A 16,103-nucleotide genomic window follows, 5' to 3' on the forward strand; every position below is an offset into this window, starting at 1 on the left:
CACTCTCCTCTTTCACTTTCATCAAGAAGCTTGTTAGTTCTCTTTCACTTTCTGCCATAAGGGTGGGGTCATCTGAATATCTGAGGTTATTGGTATTTCTCCCAGCAATCTTGATTCCAGCTTACTGGAAAAGCAGAAAGGGCAAGTGTGACAGATGTTATTTGTTCATCAGTAGGATATTTCACTCAATGTCTTAGATCTTCCAGGGCAGTTATATAAAAAGAGTTAATCATCCCTAAGTTATTGTCACCCAGAGGGAGAGTCCTAGTGACATACCGACTGACTCTTAGTCACTGTTCGTTCAAGGACTTCCTTATCAAGGTAATAGGTGACTCAAAGTTGTTAGTAATGGAAGATAGGAAGGCTTGGGAGTCATAAAGATCTGAGAGACAGGAATGGTGCCCTGAATTCAGCCAGATTCAGTCATGGATTCATGCACTGATTTATTCATTCATTCACTGAAGGCATATTCATCAACACTTAGAACACATCAGAAGTTGTCAAAGGTGCTGGGACATAGCAATGAACAAAACGGACAAGGGTTCTGCTCTCCCTGAGCTTGTGATTTAGTTCATAGCAGAAGCTCTGTCCTGGAGACCAGAGGCAAAGGAAGAAGGAGAGTCTGGTGCACAGAAGGACAGGGACCAAGGATTTCTCAGGACCCAGCGGTGACCCTGGCCAATCTCCACCAGACCACAGGGCTCCCTCTTGGTGTATCTTTAGCTCCTGTCCAGAAGTCTATGGGGCTAGACCAGTTCTCTTCCTGACTCAGGAACAGGGACTGGATCGGATTCCAAAGCTGAGGGGCTCAGAGACCCCAACAAGGAGAAACTAGGAACAGGAGAACTAAAGACAACCTTCTCGTTTTCTTCTAATCTTCAGGCCATTGATCCCTTCACACCATTATCAACTTGTAATTGATCTGAATTCTAAGCTCTTATTCTTTTTATTTTAATGATTTTTTTCACATAAATAGGAGATGGTGCCTCACCTCTGAGACTGTACTTAAGATTTCAACGTGTAGTTATCACCCTAAATACACATTGGCCCCACTGGCTGGAGTGTTCAAGAAAGCAGTTTCATAAACCTCCTTTTCTCGTTTTCTTGTAGAGAAGGTCAGAGATCCAAGTCACTGCCTAATTCAACTTCTTTTACTCTTTATCCTGTTTTCAATGTACTCAAAACTTTCTTACTCCTACTAAGGCCCTTCACTTTCTTAGAAAGCTTCCCATCCCTTAACTTCATCCCTGGTGGTTTTTTCTCTCCTTTCAGTATCTTGTCTCAGAAAAAAAGGTTGCAAGAGTTTCCTGTGGCTTCTGTACCACAAACTCAGTGGCTTGAAAAAGTAGACGTTAATTCTCTGACAGGTCTGGTGGCTAGAAGTCCAAGATCAAGGTGTCGGCAACTTCTGTGACTTGGAGCAAGTCATTTAAACTGGAAATAGTACTGCTATCCAAAATAAGTAATTTCATAGAAAGTAAGCCTAGGAAAATCATAAAGTACTATGTAAACACAAGGTCTGCCACTGTTCTGGTTTTCATTGTTTCAGCGCTATACTATAAATGACCACTGAACAACTAAAAACTAAGCTAACATATAACCCAACAATCCTGCTCCCAGGCATATACTGGACAAAATTCAAATTCAAAAAATACATGCACCCTAATGTTCATTGCAGCACTATTTACAACAGCCAAGACAAGGAAGCAGCCTAAATGTCTATCAATATAGGAATGGTTAAAGAAGAGTAGTATATACATACAATGGAATACTACTCAGTCATAAAGAAGAATAAAATAATGCCATCTTGGCAACATGGATGAACCTAGAGATTACCATACTAAGTGAAGTCAAAGAAAGAAAACCATTCACTTCCTATGTGAAATCTTAAAAATGATATAAGTGAGCTTATTTACATAACAGAAACAGACTTGCAGACTTCAAAAAGAAACTTATGCTTACCAACAGAGGAAAGATGGGGCATGGGAAGGATAAATTAGAAGTTTGGGATTAACGCCTACACACTACCGTATTTACAACAGATAGCCAACAACGGCCTACTGTACAGCACAGGGAACTCTACTCAATAATCTGCAATAATGTAAATGCTAAAAAAATTTGAAAAAGAACAGACACATGTATATGTATTAATATCAATATAAACGAATCACTTTGCTGTTACACCTGAAACTAACTCAACACTGTAAATCAACTAAACTCCAATATAAAATAAAATTTTAAAAAATGAAAGACTTCACATAATGTATTTATCTCTTTTTATTGGTAAAACTTGTAACAGCTGCATCCATATGTACAAACTAACATTATACTTGTTCCTCAGAAAGGCGGCAAAAATTCCCTGGAATTCATGAGTGTCGTTTACCCAACAAATATGTATTGAGTGCCATGTTAGGAATTGTTCTGCAGAAAAGTAGTGCCTGAAATGGATACAACCCCACCCTGCTGAAATAGAATTCATGCAGGGGAGAAGAAGAGTTGTTCTATCACTCAGTCATGCCCAACTCTGAGACCCCATGGACTGCAGCACGCCAGGCCTCCCTGTCCATCATCAGCTCCCAGAGTTTACTCAGACTCATGTCCTTCGAGTCAGTGATGCCATCCAACCATTTCATCCTCTGTTGTCCCCTTCTCCTCCTACCCTCAATCTTTCCCAGCATCAGCGTCTTTTCCAATGAGTTGGCTCTTTGCATCAGGTGGCCAAAGTACTGGAGCTTCAGCTTCAGTATCAGTCCTTCCTATGAATATTCAGGGAGAGTGAACAGGGTGAAAAAGGAAAATGTCAAAGGAAAATTACATAATGACAAGGGCTTTAGGGAAAAAAAAAGTCAGGCTGTGTTAGATGAAAAATGGATTAAATTTTAGACGTGGGAAGAGGTTTCCCAGGAGAGGGAGGATCCTGTCTGATGTTTGGGGGAGGCCAGCTGGTGCCCTGAGGACCAGCAGGACTGGGGCAAGAGGAGACATCTGAGAGATGGAGGCCTCAGAGTGGGGAGGGGAAATCGCAGGGCCTCAAGCTCTTCCTCTGAGTCACCCTGGGCCACTGGAGGGCTTCAGCTGAGGAGAGAGGGTCTGACAGATGTTTTAACAGGATCCCTCTGGATGCTGTTTTGAGAACAAATACAGTGTTTAAAAGCCTTTAGAAATAAGTATTCAAATGTGCAAGTCACACTGACAAATCATTTTTAAAATGTCAAATTGTATTTGCAGCCAATTAAGCCATCTATGCTCCATTCCCCATGGGGGCTTGGTGTGCAGTGATTGCAAATGTCAGGTAGTATATGCAGCCTGTTGCCTGTGTGGGTTGCCCTAAGGGACCTTGGAAACAGCCCTTTCCAGGGGACACTCATGACTGGCCTGCCACCCTCAATCCAGGCTGCAGATAGGTATCTGCGATGCCTTTGGAAAGGCCCAGGGCACAGTGGCCAGGGCCCACACCGGCCAAGTCATAAAGTCCATCCACACCAAGCTGCAGAACAAGGAGCATGCGACTGAGGCCCTCCGCAAGGCCAAGTTCAAGTTCCCTGGCTGACGGAAGGTCCACATCTCCAAGAAGCGGGGATTTGCTAAATTTAACGTGGATGAATCTGAAACATGGTGGCGGAAAAGCAGCTCATCCCGGATGGCTGAGGGGCCAAAGTGAAAAGTGAAGTTGCTCAGCTGTGTCTGACTCTCTGCGACCTCATGGGCTGTAGCCTGCCAGGCTCCTCCGTCCATGGGGTTTTCCAGGCAAGAGTACAGAAGTGGGTTGCCATTTCCTTCTGCAGGGGATCTTCCCAACCCAGGGACTGAACCCGGGTCTACCCACAGTATAGGCAGACGCTTTACCATCTGAGCCACCAGGGAAGATACGAGGGATCAAATACACCCCTAATTATGGCCCCCCGGACCAGTGGTGGGCCTGCACTCATGAGAGCTTGGTGCTTTCCCCTGCTCACTCACGCTTACCAACAAATCCTACTTCCCTGTCAAAATAAAATGTCAAATTATGCCAATTGTACCTCAATAAAACTGAAACGAATGAAGGAAGGAATGAGTGAGTGAATGGATGAGCAAAATGTCAATTTTTTTTTTTAAGTAAACCAGATCAGGTGGTTATTTCAGAGAAATAGTTCACTCTTTTTTCTATACAAACACCAAAGTGAAAATAAAGCAACAAGAGACAAGCAGCTAGTTTCCTCAAATATTCTTCTCCCTCGTTATCAAGTGTGTTGAAGCTCAGAGAGGGAAGGGCTTCATTGATCTCCTCTCCTCTCCCCAGTGAGGAAGACCCAGCTGTTCCTAAGGTGGCCCTCTGCCGTGACAGCCACCGTGGGAGAAAAACAAAGGAGGCCTGAACGCAGCCCTGTGACGGACCGTCTGGCACAGCCCAGGGCACCTCCTACCCAACTGGCTTTGCGTCTTCCTCTGCTGCCCAAGCTGGTCCAGGAAAAGAGCATCACTGGTCAGCCCTCTCTCGGCGTTAAAGATGCTATAAGCCTCAATCACAGGCCAGACGTTTCACAGATAGCTGCCAACAGAAACCAAACAATTGGATATAATAAAATATATATGGGTCATAAAGAAAAATGAAGTGCTGACACAGGTTACAACCTGGATGATCCTTGAGAAGAGTAGGCTGAGTGAGAGAAGCCAATCACAAAAGACGCTTGCTCCTTGGAAGAAAAGCTATTACAACAAACCCAGACAGTGTATTAAAAAGCAGAGATCATCACTTTGCTGACAAAGGTTCGTATAGTCAAAGTTACGGTCTTTCCAGTTGTCGTGGACGGATGTGAGAGTTGGACCATAAAGAAGCTGAGTGCTGAAGAATTGATGCTTTCAAACTGTGGTGTTGGGGAAGCCTCTTGAGAGTCCCTTGGACTGCAGGGAGATCAAACTAGCCAATCCTAAAGGAAATCAACCCTGAATATTCATTGGAAGCACTGATGCTGAAGCTGAAGCTCCAATGCTTTGGCCACCTGATGGGAAGAGCTGACTCATTAGTAAAGACCCTGATGCTGGGAAAGATTGAGGGCAGGAGGAGAAGGGGACCGCAGAGGGTGAGATGGTTGGATGGCATCACAGATTCAATGGACGTGAGTTTTGAGCAAACTCTGGGAGATAGCTAAGGACAGAGAAGCTTTGTGTGCTGCAGTCCACGGGGGTCACAAAGAGTGACTGAGCGACTGAACAACAAAACAAAAAATGGTACACTTCTGTTCATGGGAAAAGCATAGAATAGGCAGGCAGAAAGCAGATCAGTGATTACACAGGGCTAGCAGGGGAGAGAAGGGCTGATGGGATGATGGCTAATGGAAACAGAGCTTCTTTCTGAGGTGATAAAAATGCCTTAAATGTGACTGGGGTGACAGCTGCACATATTTGTGAATATTTGTAAAACCACTGAACCATATACTTTCAGTTCAGTTCAGTCGCTCAGTCGTGTCCGACTCTTTGCGACCCCATGACTTGCAGCACGCTAGGCCTTCCTGTCCATCACCAACTCCAGAGTTCACTTAGACTCATGTCCATCAGGTCAGTGATGCCATCCAGCCATCTCATCCTCTGCCATCCCCTTCTCCTCCTGCCCCCAATCCCTTCCAGCATCAGAATATTTTCCAATGAGTCAACTCTTCGCATGAGGTGGTACTGGAGTTTCAGCTTTAGCATCATTCCTTCCAAAGAAATCCCAGGGCTGATCTCCTTCAGAGTGGACTGGTTGGATCTCCTTGCAGTTCAAGGGACGCTCAAGAGTCTTCTCCAACACCATAGTTCAAAAGCATCAATTTTTCGGCCCTCAGCCTTCTTCACAGTCCAACTCTCATATCCATACATGACCACTGGAAAAACCATAGCCTTGACTAGATGGACCTTTGTTGGCAAAGTAATGTCTCTGCTTTTGAATATGCTATCTAGGTTGGTCATAACTTTCCTTCCAAGGAATAAGTGTCTTTTAATTTCATGGCTGCAGTCACCATTTGCAGTGATTTTGGAGCCCCTCAAAATAAAGTGTGACACTGTTTGCACTGTTTCCCCATCTATTTGCCATGAAGTGATGGGACCAGATGCCATGATCTTCGTTTTTTGAATGTTGAGCTTTAAGCCAACTTTTTCACTCTCCTCTTTAACTCTCATCAAGAGGCTTTTTAGTTCCTCTTCACTTTCTGCCATAGGGTGGTGTCATCTGCATATCTGAGGTTATTGATATTTCTCCCAGCAATCTTGATTCCAGCTTGTGCTTCTTCCAGCCCAGTGTTTCTCATGATGTACTATGCATAGAAGTTAAATAAACAGGGTGACAATATGCAGCCTTGATGTCCTCCTTTCCCTATTTGGAACCAGTCTGTTGTTCCATGTCCAGTTCTAACTGTTGCTTCCTGACCTGCATATAGGTTTCTCAAGAGGCAGGTCAGGTGGTCTGGTATTCCCATCTCTTTCAGAATTTTCCACAGTTTGTTGTGATCCACACAATCAAAGGCTTTGGCGTAGTCAATAAAGCAAAAATAGATGTTTTTCTGGAACTCTCTTCCTTTTTCCATGATTCAGCGGATGTTGGCAATTTGATCTCTGGTTCCTCTGCCTTTTCTAAAACCAGCTTGAACATCTGGAATTCATGGTTCACGTATTGCTGAAGCCTGGCTTGGAGAATTTTGATCATTACTTTACTAGCGTGTTTTAGAAAAGGCAGAGGAACCAGAGATCAAATTGCCAACATCCGCTGAATCATGGAAAAAGGAAGAGAGTTCCAGAAAAACATCTATTTCTGCTTTATTGACTACGCCAAAGCCTTTGACTGTGTGGATCACAATAAACTGTGGAAAATTCTGAAAGAGATGGGAATACCAGACCATCTGATCTGCCTCTTGAGAAATCTGTATGCAGGTCAGGAAGCAACAGTTAGAACTGGACATGGAACAACAGACTGGTTCCAAATAGGAAAAGGAGTACGTCAAGGCTGTATATTGTCACCCTGTTTATTTAACTTATATGCAGAGTACATCATGAGAAATGCTGGACTGGAAGAAACACAAGCTGGAATCAAGATTGCTGGGAGAAATATCAATAACCTCAGATATGCAGATGACACCACCCTTATGGCAGAAAGTGAAGAGGAACTACAAAGCCTCTTGATGAAGGTGAAAGTGGAGAGTGAAAAAGTTGGCTTAAAGCTCAACATTCAAAAAACGAAGATCATGGATGGCATCCTGTCCCATCACTTGATGGGAAATAGATGGGGAAACAGTGGAAACGGTGTCAGACTTTATTTTTCTGGGCTCCAAAATCACTGCAGATGGTGACTGTCACCATGAAATTAAAAGACGCTTACTCCTTGGAAGGAAAGTTATGACCAACCTAGATAGCATATTCAAAAGCAGAGACATTACTTTGCCAACAAAGGTCCATCTAGTCAAGGCTATGGTTTTTCCAGTGGTCACGCATGGATGTGAGAGTTGGACTGTGAAGAAGGCTGAACGCCGAAGAACTGATGCTTTTGCACTGTGGTGTTGGAAAAGACTCTTGAGAGTCCCTTGGACTGCAAGGAGATCCAACCAGTCCATTCTGAAGGAGATCAGCTCTGGGATTTCTTTGGAAGGAATGATGCTAAAGCTGAAACTCCAGTACTCTGGCCACCTCGTGCGAAGAGTTGACTCATTGGAAAAGACTCTGATGCTGGGAGGGATTGGGGGCAAGAGGAGAAAGGGAGGACAGAGGATGAGATGGCTGGATGGCATCACTGACTCAATGGATGTGAGTCTGAGTGAACTCTGGGAGTTGGTGATGGACAGGGAGGCCTGGCGTGCAGCGATTCATGGGGTCGCAAAGAGTCAGACACGACTGAGTGACTGGTCTGATCTGATCTGAGATTAGTGCAATTGTGTGGTAGTTTGAGCATTATTTGGCATTGACTTTCTTTGGGATTGGAATGAAAACTAACCTTTTCCAATCCTGTGGCCACTGCTGAGTTTTCCAAATGTGCTGGCATATTGAGTGCAGCACTTTCACAGCATCATCTTTCAGGGTTTGAAATAGCTCAACTGGAATTCCATCACCTCCACTAGCTTTGTTTATAGTGATGCTTTCTAAGGCCCACTTGACTTCACATTCTAGACTTTTACATGGGTTAATTTTGCAGTATGTGGATTATATAACAATACAGGTGTTTAAGTGAGTTTGTGTAGTATGTAGCTTGGAAAGACCAAGTCAGACTCACACAGAGGCTCTGACCTGCTGCCTTGGGAGCAGGGGGCTGATGGCCACCTGTCTGCTGTGTGTTCTGTATGATAGAAGTGCCCTCTGGCTCCCTGCACGTGGGGAAAGTCATGGGAAAAATGTCTCACCAGGGACTGACTACATAATTTGCAGAGCCTTCTGCAAAATGGAGGGAGAAGGGAATGGCAACCCACTCCAGTACTCTTGCCTGGGAAATCCCATGGACAGAGGAACTTGGTAGGCTGCAGTCCATGGGGTTGCTAAGAGTCAGACACGACTGAGCGACTTCACTTTCACTTTTCACTTTCATGCATTGGAGAAGGAAATGGCAACCCACTCCAGTGTTCTTGCCTGGAGAATCCCAGGGACGGGGGAGCCTGGTGGGCTGCCGTCTATGAGGTAGCAGAGTTGGACATGACTAAAGCAACTTAACAGCAGCAGCAGCTGCAAAATTGAAAAGAGCCTCTTATATATTATTAAGTGAATTCCCTGGCAGTCCAGTGGTTAGGATTTTGCACTTTCACAGATGAGACCGTGGGTTCAATCCCTGGTGGGAGAACTAAGATCCCACAGTTCTCAGCGCATGACCAAAAAAATAAATGAAAATGTAATTTTTTTTAAAATGTAAAAATTTTTAAGTATAAAGAATTTCATGATGGCAACTGGGACCTGGTCCCGTCATTGTCCCTTTTTCCAGGTGTAAATGCAAATGACACACCCACAGGTGCCCTAACAGTTCCAAGCCTGATCATAAAAGGCCAAAAAGTGGGCAGTGGCCCAATTCCTGGAAACCTCCACTCCTTCTCCAAAGTGGGAGGTGGGGAAGGGGTGTGTCCCTGTGAGTCATCTCTGCTTTGTTTTAATAAGGGGGCAAATACAGGACTGTTTCTTTGCTCAGAGAGCTGGGGCACCCCCTGTAGAGTTCTGTGAGAACCTTCCAGAAGATGAGTCCTGGGGTTCTTCCTCTTGACAGCTGAGAGTGTTGTGTGGTGTCTCCTCTTCACCCTCAACCAGAAACAAAGAGGCAAGTTCGAGGTGACAAGTCTGGCACTGAGAGGTAAAGCCAGCATTAGCTGCAATGAGAAGAGGTGATTTACATAATGACTATAAACCAGAGACACTAGCAACTCCATGGGTCTGAAATACACATAGACACTGGAATTCAGAAAAATAAAGAAACGAGGGAAAATGTCTTGCAGCAATTGGAAAGCCAAATCTCAAAAGAACGTGAAACAAGAGGGAGGGAGGCAGGGCACAGCCTTTAAAAGAATGACATCCCAGTAGAGGATATGACATAAACTGGTTAGAATCATCTAGGTCCAAGACAGCGGAAGGTTCAACTTCCAGCAGACCCTGAGCCTTATATACGCTCATTGTAATACACTGCTGCTGTTCAGTCGCCAAGTCGTGTCTGACACTTTGCGACCCCATGGACTGTAGACCACCTGGCTCCTCTGTCCATGGGATTTGCCAAGCAATAGTACTGGAGTGGGTTGCCATTTCCTTCTCCAGGGGAATCTTCCCAACCCAACTCTCCTGCATTACAGGAGATTCTTTACCATCTGAGCCACCAGGGAAGATAATACATTACCATAAGCTAAATGACACACCCACAGGTGCCCTAACAGTTCCAGGGCTGATCATACAAGGCCAAAAAGTGGGCCGTGGCCCAATTCCTGGAAATCTCCACTCTTCCTCCAAACTAGTTGGAACAATCCTCCCGCTCATTAGCCTATGAAATTTCCCAGCCCATAAAACTAACCACCCCATATCTCAGAGCCTCTGGCCTTCTGAGATGGCCCACACTCTGTCTGTGGAATGTGTTTCTCCGGGGGCTATTTTTGCCTTTTAGATGGACTGAATTCCGTCTATGGAATGTGTATCTCTCTCAATAAATTCACTTCTTACCTATCACTTTGGCTTTCACGGAATTCCTTCTGTGCATAAAGAACCTGAAGAACATAAAGAACGTAAAAAGAACCTGAGCCTCATTAAGTCCTGGGACCAGGTGTGTGATCTCAACGAAAGGGGTTCAAATCCTAATCTGGGCTTTGGGTTCGAGTCCCAGCCTGAGGGGAGCAGTTTCAAATGGACATAACATAAATACCCGGTTTTAATGATTATTCACGTGTTGCTTCTGTCACATTCCTGGGCTTTACAATGCTAATCCAGGTTTTACGTTGTCACCAAGAGCGGCAACGTGAATTAGCCTTCCTTAATCACTGGCTGGACTGGCGGGCGCAGCAGTGACTAACTCTTCGTTTGTGTGAAGACTAGCAGCTCGGTGTCCAGTTTGCAAGATAAATAGTCATGCTGGTGCTCAAAGCATCATTCAGTCCAGCGTGTACTGTGGGAATCATTTTGTGATTCAGAACACACATGCACACCTCTGAAATCCTGTATCTCCTCAGATCTGACTCATATTGCAGACACATTTATTTAGGGATTATCAATTCTTCAGAATACAACGGGTCCCTCTTACTATTTTTGTTGTTCAGACTTGCCTAGAGCCTGTCATCATGCAGCTTAATATCACAGTGGATTTTGAAGGCGGCTCATATACTCTGAGAGCACTGCCTTATAAGGAAATATGACTGCGTCAGGGAGGCATGGGGGGCAGCTGGCCTGGACTGGGGCCCCAGGTCCACCAGGAAATAGTCTTATGACCAACAGCAAGAAATTGATCCTCAGTAGGCTTTAGATTCCTTATAAAAACAGAAGTTGGTCTCACTTATTAACTCTCGTTTTTTTCCCCAACTTTAAAATTCAGTGTTTATTCCTTGATATCCTGCTACCAAAGGCCAGAGAATTACAGTGAAACCATGTACGCCTATGGACGGCATTGGCCTTGATCTTATTCCTCGCTGTGAGTCAAGATCCTGCTTAGAGTGTAGAACTGGGTGGTCATTAGACGTGGCTGAAGGGGATGGTGGGATCAACCCTTGCAGGGTCAGGGGAGCTCTGGCTTATTTGTCACAACCTTGTACGTGCCAGGCATTGTTCTAAGAGTTTCAGAAACTTGAACTCACTTAATCGTCCAGCGGCCCTAGGAGAAAAGCATGGCTATTATGCAAATGATGGAAAAGGAAACTGAGGCCCAGACAGTTTCTGTAGCTTACCAGGGTCGCAGCTGGACAGCTAATGAAAGGCTGAGCTGGGACTGGACCCCAGGGAGACTGGCCCATCAAAGGATAAGATCACGGGCTTGCTCCATCTGGTTGCCCTGCCTTCATGCCCACAGGGATCAATCACAAGGGACCAATTTTGGGCTCCAAAATCACTGCAGATGGTGACTGCCGCCATGAAATTAAATGACGCTTACTCCTTGGAAGGAAAGTTATGACCCACCTAGACAACGTATTAAACAGCAGAGACGTTACTTTGCCAACAAAGGTCCATCTAGTCAAGGCTATGGTTTTTCCAGTAGTCATGTATGGATGTGAGAGTTGGACTATAAAGAAAGCTGAGCACCAAAGAATTGATGCTTTTGAACTGTGGTGTTGGAGGAGACTCTTGAGAGTCCCTTGGACTGCAAGGAGATCCAACCAGTCCATCCTAAAGGAGATCAGTCCTGGGTGTTCATTGGAAAGAATGATGCTGAAGCTGAAACTCCAATACTTTGGCCACCTGATTCGAAGAGCTGACTCGTTTCAAAAGACCCTGACGCTGGGAAAGACTGCAGGCAGAAGAAGGGGACGACAGAGGATGAGATGGTTGGATGGCATCACTGACTTGATGGACACGTGTTTGGGTAAACTCTAGGAGTTGGCGATGGACAGGGAGGCCTGGTCTGCTGTGGTCCATGAGGTTGCAAAGAGTCGAACAGGACTGAGCAACTGAGCTGAACTGAATGAGGCTGCCAAAAGCAGATGAAATTAACACAGGACATTAGGGGCAGTTTTTGACCTTCCATAGTCACATGTTGGTTGTTTTGAGGAATCTTTAAGAGAAGTATAGAACCAAACTACCTGCTCTCGAGTAGTGTGGAACCAGCCTGGGGGGGTCGAGTGGTACTGCAAGGGTGCTAGATCACCCCAGGTTGGCCTGGATTCTGGGAACCTCTGACAGCAGATGGGCATGAGTAGACGGCAACTGCAAGGTGTCCACATCGTGTGCCTATCTGCTGTGTGAGGTGAAGGGAGATGGGGGTGCTTTAAAATTTAATTTCATTTGTTCCTTTTTTCTAGTTGCAGCGAGCAGGGGCTACCCTAGTTTCGGTTCAGGGACTTTTCAGTGCAGTGGCTTCTGTTGCAGAGTGCATGCTCAGTAGTTGAGGCGTATGGGCTTAGTTGCTCCACAGGATATGGAATCTTCAGAGACCAGGGATGGAACCCATGTCCACTTCATTGGCAGGTGGACTCTTAACCACTGGAACACCAGGAAGTCCTCATCTGTTCCTTGACCCTAACATGTATCAGTAGAATAACTCCTGCCAGACATGACCCAGTGACTGCAAGGTGAATGGTCAGTAAAGGAAACATAGGCGGTAGAATATGAATGAATTTTTTTCAGTTACTCAGTCGTGTCTGACTCTTTGCAACCCCTTGGACTACAGCACATCAGGTCTCCCTGTCCTTCACAATCCCCCAGAGTTTGCTCAGACTCATGCCCATTGAGTCAGTGATGCCATCCAATCATCTAATCCTCTGTCATCCCCTTTTCCTCCTGCCTTCAATCTTTCCCAGCATCAGGGTCTTTTCAAAATGAGTTGGCTCTTCATATCAAGTGGCCAAAGTGTTGGAGCTTCAGTGTCAATATCAGTCCTTCCAATGAATATTCAGGGTTGATTTCCTTTAGGATGGACCTGGATCTCCCTGCAGTCCAAGGGACTCTCAAGAGTTTTCTTCAATACCACAATTTCAAAGCATCAGTTCTTTGATGCTCAGCCTTCTTTATGATCCAACTTTCACATCCATACATAACTACTGAAAAAACACAGCTTTGACTAGACAGACCTTTATCCACCAGGTGAATGAATGAATTAAATTATAATCTAAGTGCATTTTCTCCTCCACTGCCTATCCCCTTCTAGGATTTCCAAAGTCTCGCGTTTGTGTATGATATTTGCAGAACTGTGGACTTTATTTTTACTTCTCCAAGAGCAGGGACTAAGCCTTTACTCATCTGTCTTCTCGGCAGCTGACACTGTGTTTGCTGAATGAATAAATGATATACCTCAGACCATATGACGTCTGTTGCAGCTGGAAACTGCTTCAAACTGTATACTGCCTATTGATTAATATTTCAAGGTAAATACAGACATGTTTCTAAGGAACCATTTTTGTTGTGGTAGTTTTTACAGGATGACTAGGTAAGCTAATCATTTTTAATAATTACATCTGGATTCTAAAGAACTCTATGTGCATTTTACTCTCTGGAAATTTAGTACTTATAATGCCTTCATTCTGCTATAATTCCTCTTTCTTCCTCTCTTCGATGAGCTTCCTTCTTTCTTAAGGGAAGAGTTAAGGCTACTCCTACACTCAGCTTGACATGGTGTGTCTGGTCATTTCAGCCCATGCATGCCCCAACTTTTCATTTCCTTCTAACATCTTCGACTTTTGATCTTGAAGCCCAAGGGTCATACTTTTATTGGGTTTAATTCACTGGAAAACCCGATGTTCCTTGTGAATCAAGCCATAATAGTCAATGAATAATCACAGGCTGCAGCCATGCCGGGTTTTAGTTCTGCTGAGTAACTAGGAAACCGACAAATAACAGGAAGGTAAAAAATGTTAGGAACCCCGGTACGGCCCCATTTGATTATGAGCCAGTGACCCAGACAAGCATAGAGGGGGTTACTTACTGCGTAGGACCCAGGGTAAGGGCGCTGCTTGGCTGAGCCCAGGGCTCCTGGGAAGAGGAGCAGGGAGTGGCAGAAGTCTGGGTGGGAGTCAAGAGTCCAACTTGTGGGTACCCTGAGCTTCCTCTCTCTTTCAGCTGCTGTATTTTTTCCAGCTCTGCACTTGTGCCCCTGGCTAGATTATTTTCTATAAGTTTTCCTGCATTTATATCCGAGAGGGTAGGAATGATTTTTTTCATATATTGATGTATATATTTTAAAGGATTTTTCATAAAATGCTCCCAGAGGGGAGCTTGGAAAAAGACATGTAATAGCTATATCATTTTGAACCTCTCTCTACCAGGTGATGGACAAATTTGCAAATTTGGCTCTGTGTTGAGCTCCCATCACAGCCTTATGACATAGGTGGCATAATCACCCTTGCTTCTATACAGCTGAGAATCCCCCCAAGGTTTAACCAGTTAGAGCACGGGGAAAGCTGGTTGTCATGAACGGACTGTCTTCAAAATCCTGTGACCCTTCTTTTGATGTCTTTCTGCTCAGATGTGCTGGAGATGCCCCTCCTCTCTGAGTTCTTCAAGGAAGAAAGATGTCTTCCCAAAGATCACTGGGTCTCAGGGGCCCAGGGGGCCCCTGATCACCTAGCACTGATACCCATGTATACAGGACAAGGCAGCCCCACTCCGGGCAACTGAACTTGACCTAATGGCTGTCTTTTCCGAGTTTCTCAGATGCTTTCAGTAGCCTAGAGGGTAAGTCCCTCTGTTAGCTGAAACCGCAGCCCGAATGAGTCAGTATTTTCTGGTACAGTTAAAAAAAAAAAAAAAAGGTAGCATACTCTTCATGTCTCCATGGTAACTTACTATGGATCTGTATCCCACTTATGAAATTCCTTCCTGATCTATCTATCTGTGATTTCTGACCCAGGCCTGAATGTACACAGAGAAGCCATTAGAATCGGTTCAATCTGCTGGAACGATCAACTGTTTCTGCTTCTGGTGGTTTGAGCTGTATAGACCCGGCCTCTGACCTATGCTATGGTGAGTCCTGGAGACCCTCAGGTACCTGAAAACATTAAGGTGCAATACTATCTCAATTATCTGAACAACTCCTGGGTTCAGGGTTGCCATGGAAACTGGGAACCTTGGCAACAGAGAAGTGAGGCCCCTCTCCCTCTCCTTTCATAGCACTGTGGTCTCTGAGATGCACCAACTTCCAGTCCCTGGCCTTGCCTAAGCTGAGCTATTTTATTCTACACCCACCTTTGGGAAACTAAATCTTCCACCAAAATATTGAGAAGCTGATCCGAATCTGAATAGGAAATGTGCACATTTCTAGCCAGAGACTCAAGTACTTCCTGCTAAAAATGGAAACAGGAGGTACCAGTCACAGTTTTGACCATAGTTGGAAGTCAGATAAACTGGAGTTTCAACCCTGAATTTCCCATCTGTATGTCTTCTGACTGGGCAAGTTATTTGCCCTAAGGGTCGATTCTCTCATATATAAAGCAAGGACAATGAGGCCTTGGAGAATTATCACGGAGGATTAGCCCAGGCGCTAGAGGTGAAGAACCCGCTTGCCAACGCAAGAGATGTAAGAGATGTGGGTTCAATCCCTGGGTTCAAAGATCCCCTGGAGGAGGAAATGGCTACGCACTCCAGTGTTCTTGCCTGGAGTATTCCATGGACAGAGGAGCCTGTCGGGCTACAGTCCAGGGGGTCGCAAAGAGTCTGCACGACTGAAGCCACTTAGCACAACCCAGGGAAGCCCAGCCAAGGCTGGTTATCACCAAGGCACCGCTCAACTCTAGGGGCGCCACTCACGTGGAGGCTGCAGGATTGGGGCGAGGGGGGCGGCTTTCCGGAGCAGGAGGACTTCGTGACAGACCGAGGGTCTACTTCGTACCTTTGTCATCTCAGCGTGTTTTCACGACAGAACGCTCGGAATAAAAACGATCGGAAATCATAAGTCCATAAGCATGTCCAAGAATGGGGCCACAATGAGTGCCCCGGTGGACCAAGTCCCGCGGCCACTCGGTGGCACGGGCGGTAGCTAGCTACTCCGGTCCTGCCAGGACACCTTTGGGGGT

The 16,103-nt window shown here is 45.3% G+C and overlaps 1 pseudogene; it reads left to right on the forward strand.

The window, feature by feature from the left end:
* The first annotated feature begins 3,222 nt into the window (after positions 1–3,222).
* Positions 3,223–3,349, forward strand: LOC133255248 (small nucleolar RNA SNORA70; annotated as a pseudogene).
* Positions 3,350–16,103: the final 12,754 nt, after the last annotated feature.

This window comes from Bos javanicus, chromosome 1, assembly GCF_032452875.1.
Source record: "Bos javanicus breed banteng chromosome 1, ARS-OSU_banteng_1.0, whole genome shotgun sequence".
Taxonomy (NCBI): Eukaryota; Metazoa; Chordata; class Mammalia; order Artiodactyla; family Bovidae; genus Bos; species Bos javanicus.